We start from the raw sequence: 19,491 nt of genomic DNA, 5'->3' as shown, positions 1-19,491 counted from the left end.
ACTTCCAAGTTCTCTCCCTTGTTTCCCCACAATTGCATTTGTTTTCCCAAGTGTCCCTGTATTCTTACAGGAATTCTTCACTATTTTTAGAGCCAGACTGTGCTAGCTGTCAATACTGTTTGAAGAATTGGTTGATTGTTCCTAATTAACAAGCTCTGTTCCATTTGGGAACTCGTTGACGATGCCTTTGGTTGTCTTTAGCTGTTCCTGGTAGAGAGGAGTCAGGGAAGTCAAATATCTCAGGGTATTGCCCATCATTAATGGACAATAGGATGGAAAATGGGAACCCCAGGCTTGCCAGTGCTTTATACTTCTCAAGCTTTAGATAATGCACTGCAGCAATTTATTTGATTTTAATGACAGAGAGGAGGAAACATGTCATTTTTCAGTCATTTCACACATGCCATTAGCAACATAATTTGAAAAGATAATGATTTACAAACCACCTGCTGTCTGGCAGATGCTTAGATATTGGCACGTGCTTGGAATGTGGTATGGAAGATATCTGAGGGGTTTAATTGCCCACTAATGCAATAGCTTCTGTTCTGTGCAGGTTAATGAGGGAGAGTTGCTTTTGAAGTACATCTGCCAGGGATCCTGTTTATTAGACAACCAGCAAGGATGATCTTCACAGCTTTAGTCACTTGTTTGCAACTGTTTCTACATTAGTTGCTTTCAAATGGCAAGAAATGGGGTAGAACATCAGGCTTGTAATAAAATGAGACCTTTGGAAAGCATTTTGAGAAGGAAGCTCATGTCATGACCTAGTATGTCAAAAGCAGTGATTGATATGTTATCTGAAATGTACTGAGGATGTCTGATCTGCTCAAGAGTGAGTAGATAAAGGCATGTCCATCAGGAGCCACTTTTTATGGAAGGCCCATGGCATCCCCAACCCTGTGCTAAGCTCAAGGTTCCTCCTGGGTGACACCTCCAGCAGCTCAGGCTCCCATCTTGCAGTGACTGCTGTTTATTTATGGGTGCACACATTCCTCTAGTGCACTTAACAGCAAGGAGCTAAAGCAAATTGTCGCCATTTTCTACCAAAATTCAAACTTTGATCAAAAGAAGACACTTCGATGGGAAAGAAAGCTTTTCATGTGAGTACCCCAGGGAAATTTACATCTTGGTTCAAATTCATTTGAAACTGCATTTGCTTACTCCTATTCCCTTTTAGTGAAAAGTAAGAAAATCCCCAGCCCAAAACCCAGAAAATCTCACACATCGATAAGACAAAAACCGCAGTCACTGTGACAGCACTGGAATTTTGGAGTTTTTGGAGAAGTGTCTGATGCAGAAGCAGCACCCAAAGCATTGATTCCACATGTGACCCAAGTCAGGTGCAGTTTGGGAACCCCTAAAGACTGTTTTTTATGGGTATTGGCAGTGACTGAAATGTAACAGTCTTGCAGACAACAGGGTAACAGTCACCACCAATGTATTTGTGAGGTTTGTGCTGGAAATATCAGAGTGGGAGTTGTTTTAGCCACTCTGAGAGTTGTGATCTCAGGCACTAATCTGAGCCAGATGGAAAAAGCTGGATGTTAGTTTAAATGAGAGAATTATAATGTACTAGACCTGTGTGGTCAGAGGGGAGGAAGGAGCAGAGCTGGTGCTTTAACCAACCTGGGGATCTTTGCACAGACAAATCTGGCCGGGCTAGAGATGCCCAAGCTGACTGGAGTCACCGCTGTGGCACAGAATTCTCTTTTCCTGTCTCCCAATGCCCAGTACCAGATGAATCAGATGACTGGTTTTTTATTCCAATTTTTTATTCCAACTTACAGCGATACACTAGAAGGAATGACCACCCTTCTGGGTTTTTCAAGGTCGCTGAAAATTCAGCATCATTTGAAAAACTGGATTTTAAACATTCTTGTATTTATCCAGCTTACATAAGGATTAGAAGCCCTGCTAAATCCATCTAGGTATAAATTTCAAACAAAGGCTTGGAGAAGCATCTATAAAAATGGAAGCACTAACAGTCTCCAAATGTCCCCCTTGACGCACGAGTGTTTTACTGAATTGTGGAGCTGCTTCAGCTACAGCCTGATTCCTTCTCCTGTGGCTCTCAACTCTCTTAGCCAGAATTTTGAGTGATTAATGATTGAAATGTTATTTAAATCACTGAGCCATCCTCTGTCAGAATTTAAAACTAACTTGCTAATGGGAAGAAAACTGAAAAGTCTGTTCATTGTTTCTTTCTTCTTCTTTTGAGAAGTGCTAAAATCTTGGCTATTTCTGTTCTGTGCTACAAGGACAACATAAAGGGATGTCTCAGAAGGAGTGATAATGTAAACATTTGCCCCTGACAGATAAAGCAGTGAGGAATAAACTGGCTTTGACAGCCTTAACAAATTTCCAGTGCTGGGTTTGAAGGCATTAGCTGTGGAAAGGTTTGATAATGCTGTGGCTTTCATATGATGGTCTCAGCAAAGTGCTTAACAGATTTGTCTACTGTTTCCCATCTGTAAATGACTACATAATTTACACTTTTAATGGGTGTTAGATTACCTGTCTGCCATTAGACTCTCAGGCTGCAGTGAATGAAAAACAGAAAACACCACTTTCCCAGGACATAAATGATTAGTTACCATCACCGGCACCCATGTATCAACCTCCGTGTCACAGCACTGTGGCTTTGGAAAATCCCAATAAAATGGATGGTTATGCCCAGCCATTAATTATATTTAGGAATTTCTGTCTATTATCCACAGAGAGATGGCTGGGGAAAGGTTGTTTTTATAGTTGTGGCAGGTTAGAATGGTGTTTAATCAAAACAGTGATGTCGAACGTTGATAACCTGGGGAGATAATCCCTGCCGTAATAAAGGTGACCTTTAAAAAAAGGTTACTTCATTGAGGCCTCTTTTTTTTCCCTCTTCTCTGGCAATAAAGGAAAGAACAGAAAAATTTGAAGCATTTATTATGCCATTAGCAGCATTTAAAATCCTAAAATAAATATTGGAGTAGGTTGAGCACATAGAGAGCTAAAACACTTAAAAATATTTCAAGGTTTTGTAGACAGGTAGGAGTAAACAGGACTTAGTGACCTAACTTGTTATTATCTTTTTCATAAAATCACCTGAAAATCTCCTAAAAAATGAATGGCTGCACAGTTAATAAACTCTGTAAAAGATAAGCTATAGCCTTTGAATAGGTTTCCATGTCTGAAAGGGTATGTTTTTGGATGGAGAATTTTTTATATAGCTTCAAAGTAACATGGAAATTAAAAGGAATATCATTCCTAGTGTGCAAATTTATTAGCAGGCTTTCTTTCTTTATTGGCATGCAATGAGGTCTCCTCCATCTGTGTGTCACACTGATCAATCCTCTAAATTATGTGCATTGATGCATTTCTGGTACATCCTCCCTCAGCTCCAAACCTTCAAGGCACTTGGGGAAATTGAATCCAGCCTTGCTCTAAGCTGTTCCTAAACTTTTCCACTTTGTGGGCTAAAACTTGTGCCAGACTTCCTCTCAGTCTGGCCAGTTTCTGTGACTTTAACCCACACCCCAAATCTCTATGTCAGTCCCAAATTCAGGTGCTTTGGTTCTCTCTGGGGACACCAGCACCAGGAGAGAGGGGTGAGCTGTTTTAAAGGACAGTTTTGGTAGCTAAAACTGCCCTTGGTTTTTGATGGAAAATATTTGCTTTTGTACTGATGGCACCAGTATTTCTGTCATAGAATTTGCTGGTTCATTTGCTTAAACAAGGCTGGTAAAAATGGGATATTTCCTTAAGTACACCCTGCCAGCTGATTTTTTTTTGTCTTTTGTCCATTTTCCCAATATATAATATGATAATTTCCTGAATTCTGAGCCGTTGCCTGGGCCTTTATTATCTAAAGGCTTTTTAGCACAAATGAGATTTTCAGTTTCTAATCTAATTTTGAATGATGATTTAGCCCCACATCAAACAGGCCTGTACTTTGTGTCTAATTTACACCAGTATTTGAGGGTCTGATATACTGCTTATTACATCTACTGCCAGTGTGATATGAACAGACCCTGCTGTAAATAAGAATTAAACCCTGTAATGCAGCCTACTAAAATAATCTTATTTAACGAAGTTTCATTTCTGTCAGGCATCCTATTTCCCATTGTGTATAATTAAACTCAAAAATAACTGCCCAGCAACTAAAATGTGTTAAGAACAAAGACAAGCTGCAGTCTTGAATTTATTAACAATCCACTATTTATTTGCAATGGTAATCTGCTATTTATATGTGAACAATAAAGTTAAATTTAATTGTTCATCAAGGTATATTTTGTTATAGGACTCCAGCTACAGCTTTTAGGAGCTTATGACATAAATCCAAATATTCCTAAGTAGTTACATCCAAGATATGAGCTGTAAAATTAATAAAAATGTGGGAAATAATTAATACTAAGAAACTGATTGGCAGTCTCAGTGAAAATGTTGTCTTGTTTTCATTACAAGGTTGGTACATATTGCTAGTACTCCATTTTTCCCTAAATTATATTTTTCTGTAATAATTCTAGATAAGCTTTCAATCCAAGTTTTTATGGCTATCATTATTTCACAGCAGGAGGGAAGAAATACAACAGGGTTGTGAAAATTTAACACTGCATAAAAGTGCCTGTCTGCCATGCTGCCAGCCAGGAGGGATGGACCCCCAAACTTCCTTTATTTCCCTAGAGCCATCCCAAGGCTGGGAGAGGAACCAACTCCTCCCAAAAAGAGCCTGTTTTGAGCTGAAATTCTCATTTTTAGGGTGTGAACCAAAACATCTTCAACTTCGGGCACAGCCTGCGCTTGGCATTGGAGAGAAGGGCTCGTTTCAGGCAACACTTCTGGTATGAATTACAGAATTTCCAGATGAATCTGAGGCATTTCATCTGGGTTTGTAAACTTTTTTCTTTGCAATAAGTACTAGATTTTAGCTAGCGTAACTCAGATTTCCTGGCAGTCTCTCACTCCTCAGCCACTTTAAGGATCACATAGCTGGGACAGTCAGTCAGTAATTACCCTGCTTTACCTCCAAGAGAGTGAAGCCTGGTGCACAAGGACTGACATCCAACTCCTTCAGGGTATTTATTGATCTAACTGGAGCAAACTTTGGCGCATCACTGGCTTTGCTCTCTCATTTGCCAAAGAAGCAGTAGCTCAGAAGTGCTGAGGTGCCTTAACTCAGAAATTACATTGCTCAGGGAGAGTAAATCCTCCCTTTTTTGCTGTTACAGGCTATTGTTCTGAAAAACAGGTCAAGTTACTGCTTGTTCATATAAATTTTTGTCTAAAAAAACTAAACTAGTCCTGCTCCAGTCACTGCACAGATATCTGCTCTGGTGCCTCTCTGTTGCTGTTACCCCCTCACTCCTCCTCTGGCTTGCTCAAGGTATGGATGTCAAGTTTGACAGAGTCACATCTCTGTGAAATTTTGTGATATGACCAATTGATTTAGTTTGTTAAAGTAATTCCTCATGTAAACATTCCTTTCTTGCTGTCCTTTATTCCTGCTGCTGCATTAACACGGTGTTGGAATCGATTGTGGATGTGGAAGGTTTGTGGATCTTGCCACTCAGTTTGTGCTCTGCTGCACACACAGAGCTGGTGACAAGAACTGATGATTCTTTACATGTCTCTTCATGAAACACAGGGAAAATGTGGGAAATTGCTGAGTGTCAAGAGCTGTAGGCTGCCAGAAGAGATTTCACCAGACAGAGCTGCTCTTTGGCCAAATAATGCAGGAGGTGTCCCTGCCCATGGCAGGGGGTGGGATGAGATGAGTTTCAAGGTCCTTTATTATACTATATTATATTAAAGAATACTATACTATACTAAAGAATACAGAAAGGATATTTACACAATGCTAAAAAGACAATAATGAAAACTTGTGACTCTTTCCAGAGTCCCGGCACAGCTTGGCCCAGATTGGCCAAAGAGTGAAAACAACTCACAACAGAGTCCAATGGAACAATCACCTGTGGGTGAACAATCTCCAAACACATTCCACATGAGCAAAACACAGGAGAAGCAAATGAGATAAGAATTGTTTTCCTTTTCTCTGAGGCCTCTCAGCTTCCTAGGAAAAAAACCCTGTGTGAAGGAATTTTTTCAGAGAATGTGAATGCTACAAGTTAGCACCTGAAAGTGGCAGGATTTTTTTCTTGTAATCCCCTCATCTGCAAAAATCAGATATTTGGTATGCACTTACCAGCTCCAAAGTTCTGATGAAACTTCTATGTGATTTAAAAAGAAATAAGAATGTAATTTTGCATTCTGAATTGTGCTGCTGGTGACAGCAGTCAAATGGCAGATTTTCAAGGGCAGGAGCAGGGATAATCATCTTGGTCAAATTACAGTTTTAATTTAAAAAACTTCTTTCCTTACTGAGAATATTACCATGCATATTTTCATTTTATTAGTTTATGTACACAACCACTAAGTTATTTGCATGTTATAGGATTTTATTTTGTACTTAGCAAATGAATGACATCCAAGCAATTTTAGATTTAATTTGATCAATATTTAATGAATTATAATTATCATTACAACTCTGAGTTTTGCACTGCTGTATATTGCTGCATAATGTTTAATCAAGGGGAGAGAGAGACTAAAATATTACTGGAAAACAGCTATAAACTCGATGTTAAAGAAATGTAGGGGGATTATTAACTAAATTACAGCGGTCTAATTTAATAATTTTCCTAGTTACAGCTTTAAGATTGAATTTCAAGAGCGTTTCCCTAATTTATATTTTTAGATGCCTTCAATACATTTTTAAAAAAATACATGCACAAAGACCAAAATTACTCTGTGGTATCAGAGTTTGAAATCTCTGCATGATTGGAAAAAATTCCCCACGTAGTGTACCTGGGAAAATGGAAATACCAGACAAAAAGGATATCAGCTTATATGGACAGAACAGTCAAAAGATTTGGTATAAGCCAAATCTTTTTTGATAAATCTTTTACATTGGTAAGGGCCAGGTATGTAAATATTACAGAAATCAGCAAAAACATTTAATGTATCTGAAAATAGTGAAATAGGTCAGGAAAATACACTAAAAAACATAATTTAAAAAGAAAATCAAAAAATTTAATCTCTTTTTCCACAATGTAGGTTTAATGTTTAAGTTTAGTCCTTTCAATATGATCCCTCAATTTTCGTAGTTATGTGAAGCTTGTGAACTCTGAAGCACCTTCACTGGTACAGCCAGTGAGATAGAAACACATGTGTGAGCAAAACTCATTAGGAAGCCTGGAAAAAAGTCTAAAATATTCTGGTTTATAGAATCCCAGAATGGTTTGGATTGGAAAGAACCTCAAAACCCATCCAGTGCCACCCCTGCCATGGGCAGGGACACTTTCCTACGCCTGCAAAAAGCCTTATTGAGCTACCAAAATTCCCTTTTCAGGAACCCCAAGGACCATTTTATATTCTTTACCCAACTGATGCTAAAACAGCAGGGAGAAGGGGGTTATTTGGTAGCTGTTTGTATGTTCACTGGAATTATGGAATCATTGAGGTAGGAAAAGACCTTTAAGATCACCAAATCCAAATCTTCATTCTAGAACCACCCCTGTGTTCACCATCAAACCAACTCCCCAAGCTGCTGCAGAATGAGTTCAGTTCCATTTTGGAGGCTGTGTAAGGAATCAAATCAAGTCATGATCATCCCATGCAGGATCATCCCTTTGCCACCACCTTTCCACTGGGGTATTTCCACACCTAAGAACCACAAAAGAAATTAATGCCTTGATGGCTCCACTTTATAAAAGAGCAAGAATTTGACTTTGCATCATCCTTTTGTTTAAAAAGAAATCCAGCCCAGGAAGCAGTGCAGCACAAAGGACATACTGTCTCACTTCCCCTAGAATTCACATGGAATATTAACCAATGAAGAATTATTGATAATTTATGTTCTTGACAAGGGTTGTAACCAGAACAAGAAATGGGGGAAACTAATTCTTCATATGGGAAACAGTAAAATTATAATTCACTGTAATCGCTGCCTTATATTTTAATTTTCTGGTTCCCTTGGGCTCCACAGTAGGAGAAACTGAAGGACCTCACAGAAGAATTAAAAAGGGATTTATATCAGTGAAAAAATTGACTCATAAATAGTTATAGATTATATTGCAAGTTCTCATCAGACCGGTTAAAACCAAAGCAGAGAGCCTAATTTAGCTTGTCAGGGGTTTTTAATAATGATCCTTTCAATTAAAAATCCAGTAAATACATAATGGAAAAGTTAGATTGTTTTCAGTAAACAAAACTGTGGAGAGAGCTAATGGAAAAACAATATGCCAGACAAAATCTCTTCTTCCCTCCTATCTGCTTTCTCTCCAGTTTTACTCAGATTTGAGCTAAAAACCCCATATAAAAAGCATCATCACTCCACCATTATCCCAGAGAGTCAGGGAAATGTAGTTCCCTGCCTGCAGACAACAGGGACATGGGAATGTGTCCCTGCCAATGTCCAGCAGCCCCAGCACACAAAAGCTCCAAAAGTTTTCTTTCCAAAAGTGTGGGGTTTAGTGCTGGGATGTGGCATTCACATTCTCTGAAATTATCCCTTCACCCAGGATTTTTCTCCAGGGAAGCTGAGACTCCTCAGAGAAAAGGAAAATAATTATCTCATTTGCTTCTCCTGTGTTTTGCTCATGTGGAATGAGTCTGGAGATTGTTTCATTGGATTCTGGTGTGAGTTGTTTTGACTCTTTGGCCAATTATGGCCGAGCTGTGTCAAGACTCTGGAAAGAGTCAAGAGTTTTCATTATTATCTTTTTAGCATTCAATAAGTATCCTTTCTGTATGCTTTAGTATGGTATTGTATTCTTTAATGTAATACTGTATTATAAAGTAATAAATGAGCCTTCTGAGAACATGGAGTCAGATACATCATTCCTGCCTTTATCAGGACATTCCCAGCAAATACAATAGTGGGAAGTTCTTGGAAGGAGACCTGACCTCCTGTCAGGGCAGCATTTCTGTGCTCTCACTGCACAGCTCTCACCTGCTCTGCAATCCACAGGTGTGGAAGAAGGGAAGGGAATGAAAAGAAATCAGTGAGCACCCAGAGGGAGACAGCAGCTTGGAAATGCCGTATCAGAAAGCCTCAGCATTGTAACTCTCTTCCCCACAGCAAAAAAACCCCACAGCTAATACCCAAAAGCTGTTAGGGTTGTTCAAACCCCTCTCCCAAGCACAGCCTGCAGTTTCCCGGTGCAATGAAGCACCACTCCCCTCAAGGAGCATTCCTGTCACTTGTTACCTCTTGAAGAGCATCTTGGCAGCATCCCAAGGAAATTCAAAGCAGACACATCTCACTGTGGGGCATTTTCACAAGTGCTCTGCTATGAAAGTGCTGCTTTGCCCACATCTTAGGGAGCTTGGTTTCAACAGAAAGCAAAAGTAAAAAATAAAAATACAGTAAGGAAGTGATAACTGAGAAAGGACACATTTCTATTTTCTTCCTATAAGGAACCAGATTTCTTGGCATTTTAGCAAGATCTTTATTTTAGTGGAAATTCATTCCATTTACCTGTTCTTTAGCAAAAGATGATCAGAGGGCTGGAACACCTCTCCTGTGAGGAAAGGCTGAGACAACTGGGACAATTCAGCCTGGAGAAGAGAAGAGCCTGATAAGACCTTATGAGAACTTCCAGTGCCTGAAGAGCTGGAGAGGGACTTGGGACAAGGGAGAATAATGGCTTCCCACTGCCAGAGGGCAGGGATGGATGGGATATTGGGAAGGAATTGTTCCCTGTGAGGGTGTGATGCCCTGGCACAGGGTGCCCAGAGAAGCTGTGGCTGCCCCTGGATCCCTGGCAGTGTCCAAGGCCAGGCTGGACAGGGCTTGGAACAACCAAGTGTAAGGTGTCCCTGCCCATGGCAAGGGGTGGAACAAGAGATTTAAGGTCCCTTCCAACCCAAACCATTTTGGGATTCTGAAGATAACTTGGCTCTTTTCCTTGGCCATTGTTTCTACAACATTCAGATAGATTGGAATTATTTTTTTGTAATACTTTAAAAACCAGATCTTTTTTCATGTTTCAATTTGCACAGATATAAAAATACAATTTTTTTTTTTTAAAGAAAGAAAACCCACCTTATAAGTATTTTCCTATTTCAAACAAATCCTTTTATCTAAGGGTGAGCCCAGGTTGTTACTTGAGATTGTTTGCATAAAATCTCATTAGCCTATTGATTCTCCTTCTAACACCTTAGGTAGTACTTCATTACCATGCAAATAGAGACAGGCTTTTTACATGTACCTTAATGCAGCCCTGATTATTCTCCTTTCACAGCACCCAGCAACAAAGCCCCGTAATGAAAGTCATCGATAATTGTTCAACAGGTGAAAGAGATTAGAATCAAAGAGACACTTTCTTATCAGCAAGAGCTTCCTTTTCCCCTCCAAAACACGAATTTAGCTGATTACCCTTCTGAGGGATCTGCAAGGCTCCGGGTTTCATCTTTTCCTCCCACAGACAGGCACAGTGCACTGCAGGGTGGGATGTTTTGGAATTCAGAGGGAAATCCTGGACTCCAAGGAAGCAGTGGTGCTTCCAGTGCTGCCTTCTTCCCCCAAATCCCAGCCTGCCCTTCCAGTGATGGCTCTGGAGCAGCACCTCAGCTTTTAATTTAAACACTTCTGATGTGGAAGATCGCTGCTTTAGCGTGGCACACGGCTTGTGAGAAAGAAAACAGAATCAGAGAGTCGTGGAATGGTTTGTGTTGGAAAGGACCTCGAAGATCACCCAGTGCCACCCTCTGCCACAGGACACTTCCACTGTCCCAGGTTGCTCCAAGGTTCATCCAGCCTGGCCTTGGACACTTGCAGGGATGGGACATCACAGCTGCTCTGGTCTGGATGATCTGAGGTCCCAGCCCAAAGCATTCTGTGAGTCTGTAAAGTCATATTGGCAATACAGTGGCCACAAATCTACCTTAATTTTAAGCCTAGGTGCCCTCTGGGATGTCAGCAGAGGATCTCTCTGGGCCTGCCCCTGGGACAGAATTGCAAGTGCAGAAACTCCAGCAGGGAATGTTTGTTGGCAAGCAGCCTCTGCTGGGATGGAATCACAGAACCCCAGAACATCCTGGGTGGGAAGGGACCCTCAGGATCATCCAGTCCAACCCTGGCCCTGCCCAGACACCCCAACAATCCCATCCTGTGCATCCCTGGGAGCGTTGTCCAAACCCTCCTGGAGCTCTGGCAGCCTTGGGGCTGTGCCCATTCCCTGGGGAGCCTGGGCAGTGCCCAGCACCCTCTGCTTTGTTGGACTTCTTTTTCCCCTCTCCTTTCTGCTGTCTGTCCTGCTCCTTACCAAAGTCTCTGCTGAGCTCCTTGGGAAGAGCACCGGTTCCTTTTGGCTATACTTCCTGCAGGGACACCTTTGGCATCCCCACCCTTGGGGCAGCACAGGGACAGCTCCAATCTCTGCTCCCTGTGACAGGGACAGGCCCAGGGAATGGCTGGAGCTGTGTCAGGGCAGGGTCAGGCTGAGATCAGGGAAGGTTCTTCCCCAGAGGGTGCTGGGCACTGCCCAGGCTCCCCAGGGAATGGGCACAGCCCCAAGGCTGCCAGAGCTCCAGGAGGGTTTGGGGAACACTCCCAGGGATGCACAGGGTGGGATTGCTGGGGTGCCCTGAGCCAGAAGTTGGACTCAGGGGTGCTTGAGGGTCCCTTCCAGGACTGGAGACTCTGTGATTCCAGGAGCAGAGATGTTCACATAAGAAAATAGGGATGCAATGAAAATGTTGGAGGCAGCCTCCAGCATTTTTTCCTTAACAAGCACAAATGCAGGCACAGAGCAGCAGCAGCGCTAGAAATGTGGCTGTGAGAGGCAGTAAAAGACACACCTGTGGGTGCAGAGTGCTGAGTAGGAAAAAAAGAAAAGTAAAATGAAAAAATCCTAAGATTTTAAGTGAAGGAAACACTTCCTACTTGTTTCTCCCAAAGTTAATGCAATGGGCTCTCCCATTCTGTAGGCAGACAGAACTTGGCTGTTAAATTTTCCTGCAAAAAAGAACATGTCATAAAGAAAGCATCGAGTAACCAGCCAAGTAAAGGAAAGGAAATTTGATTTTTAGGTGCCTATAGTTTATAATGAATTGGGCCCCATTTCTGTAGCAATTGTGAGCTGAAAGCCAGAGCTTTGCTATAATTCAGTTTGATTACTATTGTTGACTTCCTTTTCAATAGTTTTCCTAAGAACCAATAGAAAATAACAAGAATCTATTATCAAAAAGTCCAGCAAGGAGGGGAGGAGGAAGAGGGAATACATGAAATAACAAAAATGTAGATGTTTTGAGCCAAACCTCCTATTAGAAGAAAAGGGTTTACTCCACAGGCAGATTTTACTCCATTGCCAAGAAATAACAAACAAAGGAGCAAAAAAATAAATACGTCAGAATTTCTGTCATATTGTCAAAAGCAAAGCAAATTAATTGTGTAAGTATAAATGTGATAGTAATGATATTATCCAGCTCAAGCAAAGCCAGCTAATGAATCCCACTGCCTAAAAGAGCCTGCTTCAGTTTTCAGCATTCCAGTCACAACTGCCTCAAGTTCCATTTGTGTTGTCAGAACACAGAAGTGGCTTAAAAGAAAAGGCAAGAACCCTAGAAATGCATGTATAATATTTACTAATCACTAGTAATTCAGAAAGACTTAGGAATTTGTATGCCTTCAGCTGCCAAATATCATCTGAAATGTTTTAATACTCTCCAAAACCCTTATTGCCCTTTCACTTGCAAATTTCAGACAGGATTACATTTTCTTGCTTGGTTTCTTTGCACAGAAATTGTGCTCTGTGCAAGAAATCAGCATTATGTGATTAACACAGGCAAAAAACAATCAATACAAATAAACTGTTTAAAATGGGCTGGAGGGACAGGACAAGGGGAATGGCTTCCCACTGCCAGAGGGCAGGGTTGGATGGGATATTGGGAAGGAATTGTTCCCTGGGAGGAAGGGCAGAGAAGCTGTGGCTGCCCCTGGATCCCTGGCAGTGCCCAAGGCCAGGTTGGATGGGGCTGGGAGCACCCTGGGACAGTGGAAGGTGTCCCTGCCCATGGCCTGGGGTGGTGCTGGATGGGCTCCAAGGTCCATCCCAAACCATCCTGTGGTTCTGTGATTCAGTGGATGGCATTGGTAGCACCCAAAGCAATGTAGGATAAGAAAGAAATGCCATGTTCCTGCCACCATTAGGGAAACAATTCCAATACAATAATACTTATCACCCAAAACATATCAGCCAGAAAATATAGCATCTTTAATGGTAATGATAACAATGTTTTGATCATGAACTGTTGTCACCATATTGCAAAGCTCTCATACCTTCTCAGTGATTTCCCATGGACAGCTCCTCACGTCCCATCCAACAACCTCCATCTCTCTTCTCACCCTGCTACCCCACTCTTTTATAGCACTTATCCTTATTGGACACAGCTGTGGCCTGTTAAGGGCAGGGCTGTTCCTAATCATTGGTAATTAGTGCAGCTGCAACTCCTCAGGGGTGAGATTACCTTTGCACTGTCTTTATTTTCTTGCATTCTGCCCCCCCCACAATGAACAGGTCCTGGCACAGGATCATCCAAATTTGGTCCCAGACAACCTTTTCCATGTTATCTTCTTGGATGCAGAAAACAGGAAAAATTCCTTCCTTTTTGCAGAAAACAGGAAAAATTAAGTTGATGAAAAACACAAACCCAGAGACCCAAAAATCTGTGGGTCTTTGGGTTTGATTTTTTAAATTGTTTTCCATTTTCTAAGCACTGCAACCCATATATCAAAGCTTGTGTTTGATTAGCCAACCCCAAAGCAACATTTTGTGAATACCACTAGCAAAGGGAAGAGAGGAAGAGAGAGCCTGCCAGTTCTGAAGGGTCTTTGGAGGACAGGGTCAGTGTTAATGAACAGAAATGCTACCTGGTACACACTGGACACCAAGGAAATTCATGAAATCATGCAGCTGGGTCTATGGCTAAGTTGTTTCTATCAGAATTCACTTTGAAAGCAATTAGATTAAATTGGACCATGGCAAATTGTGAGACAATTTGCATTCCTGCTTAAAAATCTATAGTCTGAGTAAATCACCCTCAAAATTTCATCTCTGTTAAGCTGAAATATAAGACTTGGTATTAAAGAACAAAATTTACCTGTTGACAGCAGTGATGGACTGTCTTTGCTCAAATGACATTCTTAATTAAAAACAAATGGGGTTAATGTGAGTTAAAGCTGCAAGCTCAAGTACAATCAACAGTCCAGTCAATCTGAGAGTGGGGTGACCTTCAAAGGAGAAAGTTTTCACTCCTTAAACACATTGCTGACTTTGGGGAAAGAAATGGAAAGTTTAAAAAGAGAGAAGAGGTTGTTAATAGGCTGTACAGAAAGGATCTAAAGAAAAAAACAATCTTGCATCTTGCTCTTCTGTGGCAAGTGAGACAAGGACCTATATTTTTAATGAATATTTTCTGTGCACTTTCATTTATCTCCTCCATATTGTTCTACCTAAGTGCCTACAGTTAAATCAAAAGAGACACTCACTAGGGAAAAATAACCCAGTCGAGCCTAACAACAACAGAAGTGCTGTTATCCCCAGGAATACCACAGCTTCTAAGGAAGAGAGAAAATCAGGGAGCCATTAATTAGAAAATTAGTTCCAACCAAGCTGGCAAGGTTTATTTTCATGTGGAAAATGGGAATGTGGCTGTTTACGTCTCTCAGAGGCCTTTAGAGATGCCAACTGTGAAGAAAGTTAGAAATGCTCAAAAATAAGGGAATTTTTTTCTACACTTCAAGGCACGGTGGCAGAAGAATCAACTAATTACATCCCATCTTCTCCACCAGCACATGAACAACAGGATGTGCTGAGGAGTGGGGTGTGAGAGAACGGCCAGCCAGGGCCACCCCAACCCACTTTTTATCCATAAAGATTCTTGAAAGCTTGGGAGAAGTTTTTTATCAAATTTCAGAGAAGTAAAGGTCTTTAGAGGATGCCATTCTGCCAACAGAGCCCCGGTCCTGCCCACTGGGGAATTTCCACTAGGACAGAAACACAGGCCCATGAGGAAGTTCCCAGGGAATGAATGAGATTATAATTTTATAGCACAGTTACCTGCACCAAACTTATTTCATCTTCACAACTCGCTTGATTGCTTTTCCCATTATTATTGGAAAGTCATTCCAGAACCTCATTTCCTCTATCTGTGAGCAAACTTCTGAAGTCCAGCTGGAATTTATGAGCAGACTATTTGAAACCACTCATTCTTATGCTAACATTTCCCTAGAACTTTCTCCATTGATTACTTTTCTCTCTAAAGTGCCTCTCCAGACAAAGGCTATCGCCTGTCAACTTTAATTTCACAATGTATCATCACATAAAATAGGTCTCTATTTCTTTAGTCAATCTAATCATTTTACAAAAATACGGGACATTTTGCAAGATAAATGTTGAAGAGTCAGGATTTATCATGAGTAATAGGAGTTGGAGTAAGGGAGTGCCTGGAGGCAGGAGCCTTTCTGTGCTCCAGCCTTCCTGCTCCCTTCTCAAAGTGACACCTCCAAAAGGTGCTTTAATGAGCCTGAACCAGGCAGTAAAACTTCACAAACACACAGCACCCACACACAAAATGAACCAGGAGCTGTCCTCTGTAATAAGCAATTTCCAAGGATTGAAGCACTCAATCCTTTCCTTTCTTTCCAAAAGAAGGGTATATTCATCTCTTTTTCTCACTTAAAATACAATTTAAGACTTTCTACCAAGGAATAGAAAAGGTTACACAGACTAATTGTGTCACAATTCATTTTCTCAGGAAAGTTCCCAAAATCCCAGACTGAGGATTCAAAGATCTGGCTCAGGTTGGTCGAGCACAGTTCCCAAAGCCAGGAGGAGAACTAGCAGAAGGAATGCTCTGTCTGCACATTGCAGGAAGATAATAAGGATTCCTCAATTTGCTTCAGGAAAATAATATGCAAAAAGAAGAGTCTCCCATTATAGAAAGGATTCTGAGAACACCTGCAAGATCCAGAACACCTGCTGGTTTTGGGCAAGTCACAGATTTTTTTAATGTCTTCTTTCTGTGTCTTTTCTAAGTGTAGTTTCCATGGTCCATGTTTAGAAAAAAAAAAAAGAAACCAATTTTTCAGGTGTTTGCAAGATCCTGCCTGTGCTGACCCTGCAGATGGGATGAGTGAATGGGAATAGTAAGAAAGGCAATCCCACCCAATCTGATCTGCTCTGGAAAAACACAAACAGCTCAGTTAAAGATAAACCAGCAAAAAAACCTCACATTTAGTGAGTGGTCTGGGGCTGCTATAAAAGAGGGGAAGACAAAAGATTGGGCTCATGTGGTGTTTTATGAAAGGTGCCTTGAGAATTGTGACAAACCAGAAGGAAATCCATTTCTTCCCCATCACCAGCACGAGGCCATGCTCTCCTCCAGACCAAGGTTATTTGTCTATCCATGCCCTAATTTGCTGATAGGCATCACACACTTCCATTCCTTTTCATTCAGAATTAGATAAAAGTTAGGAAATGAGGCAGCACACCGTGTCCCTGCAGAGAGACACTCGCATATTCAATGTCAACCAAAGTCTCCCTGATGTGAGGAGCCCAGACTAATTTACTGCCTCTCCTAGCCTCAACAAAATATAAACAACATCATTTACTGTGACCTGTGGTGTGCTGCTTTCCCTTCTGTTTTTCAGATATGTTTCATAAGTTTCAGAGAAGCAGGAATGCAGAAGTCAGAGACAAAGTGACAGGAATAATTTACTGAAACCTGGAGATTCACATCCCACTTGATTTTAACACAAATGGCAGCTTTCACTGCCTTTAAACAAGACACTGAGGAGCTGGGCACTCTGCATTAGCCAGGTTTAAAACTCTCTCCAGGCACTTTCATTTCCTCTGAAGTAGCAACATGAGAAGAAAACTCGAGTCAGGATCGCCACAGTCAGTGCCAGGGCAGGAGGATTTAACACCACCCAGGATGGGTGGATGAATGAGCCCCCAAAACCCCTGTCTGAGGGGAAAGAAGGAATTTGACAGAAGCACTGTCCTGGCAGGGCAGCTGCTCTGTGCCTGGAGCTCAGGGAGCCAAGAAAGCCCAAGAAAGCCCTTTAAAGCCAAGGTGTCCATCTCCACCCCAAACCCTTCATCCCTCAGGTGCTGGGAGAGCATCTACTTCCAACAGCCCTGAGAGGTCTGGAGAGTGCTTCTGTGCTTAGCAGCCCAGGTTAATTTTGGATAGAGTTTGATAATTAGAGTTATCAGACAGTAGCAGCCTTCCTTGGGCATGTTTGAAACTCCCTCAAAGGAAAGACAATGTGATATTGTGAATAGATTATTTCTTTGCAAAGATAAAAGCTGGAGTCATGCTGTGGTCATCAGAAAACCTCTCTCTCTTTTGGTTTCTGATGTTTTTCTGCACTTTCTTCCAGATGTACAAAATAACCTGAAAATCTGTAGTAGTGTGACACCAGCTTACTACAGCAAACTAGATCTAAAAACACTCACAGCCCACAAGTCCATCCATTAAATGGATGGCTATTTGCATTAAAAAATATATAAATTTTAAAACTGGCAGAAAATAGCTGAGATATTTGAAGGTTATCATGTCTTGCACCAAAACTCTGAAATTTAATCAGCTTTGGGAGTAAATTTGTTTTGGCTGCAATGTCCCAATGTCCAAATCTCCCTGCGTTGCCTGGTGGGAAACATCCTTCCTGTGCAAGCCAGGGAAAACTCAAATTCACTCCTGTGTAGAAAGTTGTGCTTATAATCACCTTTTTTTAAGGAGCTGGAGGTTTGGGGAGCAGATTGTGGTCAGCAGTGAACCTGCTTGACAAGGTCAGGCGGTTTGTGAAGAGAAAATTGTTGCCTGTGCAGTAATTAGGTTGCACTGAAGAGAAGCTGCCAAGTCCCAGCAGCCTCCATTGGGGTAGAGGAGAGTAATTAAAGCAGTTTTAATGCCTATTTACACCAGCAAAGTCTGCCTCTAACACTGGCTGTCAAAAAAAAAACAAATACCCAGGAAAGCAGAGGTGATGAAATTGCATCATTTCATAAAAAGCTACTGCTAAATAGTGAGGTGCTGGTGCTGAAATACCCAACTATCCACTGGAATATTAACCCCTGTGCCCACAGGTGTCCAAGCAGGAAGCAGGAGAGGGGAATTTGGTGCAGTCACACATTCCCTGAGCCTTCACCAACACCTAAAGCCCTGCCAGCAGAGCAGTCCATGATTTTATCTGCTGTGCAGCTCATGTTCTGCTCTGCAAAACCCCCCAAAAGGGTCAGCCAAAGCTTTCTGCAGCAAAAAAAAAAGCATTGACAGAAAGCCTTTGGAGCAAGGGAAAAACAGGAGGAGCTTTAAGAGCTTGGGCACAAATTGGATAATCCAAAACTGAGTTTTCCAGGCTGCTGAGGTGAGAGTGCCCGACCTCAGCTCAGCTCTCCCATACCCAGACTATACCAGTCTTGGATTTAAGCACCATTTCTCCTCCCATATTTCCTGGGAAATAATCTGCTGTTAAGGTCTAAATTGCATCCACAGGAAGCAAAGATAACCTCAACTGGTGAAGAGTTAAGCCTTGATAATTTCTTAACCATTACCAATGTTTCTATAGTTCCCATAAATTGTTGAGATTTGAGGGGCGGGTGTTGTTTTACCTTTTTTGTTTTGTTTTGTTTTTAATTAAGCAAAGCAGACAATTTGTACTAACTCTGTAATTTTCCCCTCACCCACAGAAAAGCTTTGAACAACAACTTCTTCCAGTTCTTTCCATTTTACCTGCAAGCTCAAAGCTGACTTTCCTCTGCTGCTGACAAAGTGAACCTGAGCAGTGGGAAGCCAGTAAATCTCAAGCAGCAGTGATGCTTTATGTACCTTAAGTAGTGCAAGATTAAAAATGTGGTTTTATCACAGTGTGATACCGGCGTTAATAACTCGTCTGGAGCAGGAATTCAAAGCTTTCACTATTCTATAATTGAAAGTAGCCCAGTTGCACACGGATTCAGGTAGCAACAGAGGAGCTCAGATCATCTTAGTCAGTGTTTCACTCCAACAGGAGTCTGAGGAGGGCAGTGGAGCATCACTCAGGCAGGCATTGCCAACACTGGGGTTTGCATTAGCAAATGAAGCTACATGCAAGTCACCAGCCCATGCCAGCCGACTACAAAGCAGGTCAGGCATGCAGAAAAATTCACTCGTGGCACTGGCTGAAAGCAGAGAGAACATTTAAATTTCAGATTTTCAGCCCATCAGCAATAGCCTTACCTGCTGCTACATTTTCAGTTGTCCCAGCAACAAGCAATTCCCTTCCTTTCAGCCTTTCTATTATCGCTTCTCCTTTTCAGTGGGCTTTTGCGAGACAATTATTTCATAAATCTTAATTACTGCTTCATTTTGTTTTGACTGGGCTCAACATGACAACTGCAGGCTGTCACAGAAAGCAGCTGTCCCTCCCAGCATGGCCACGGCCACCACAGCTCTCACATCCCAAGG

This window comes from Fringilla coelebs, assembly GCF_963513975.1.
Source record: "Fringilla coelebs genome assembly, chromosome: 9".
NCBI classification, from domain to species: domain Eukaryota; kingdom Metazoa; phylum Chordata; class Aves; order Passeriformes; family Fringillidae; genus Fringilla; species Fringilla coelebs.
The sequence above is the reverse complement of the archived record's forward strand: the minus strand, read 5'-3'. Positions refer to the sequence as shown.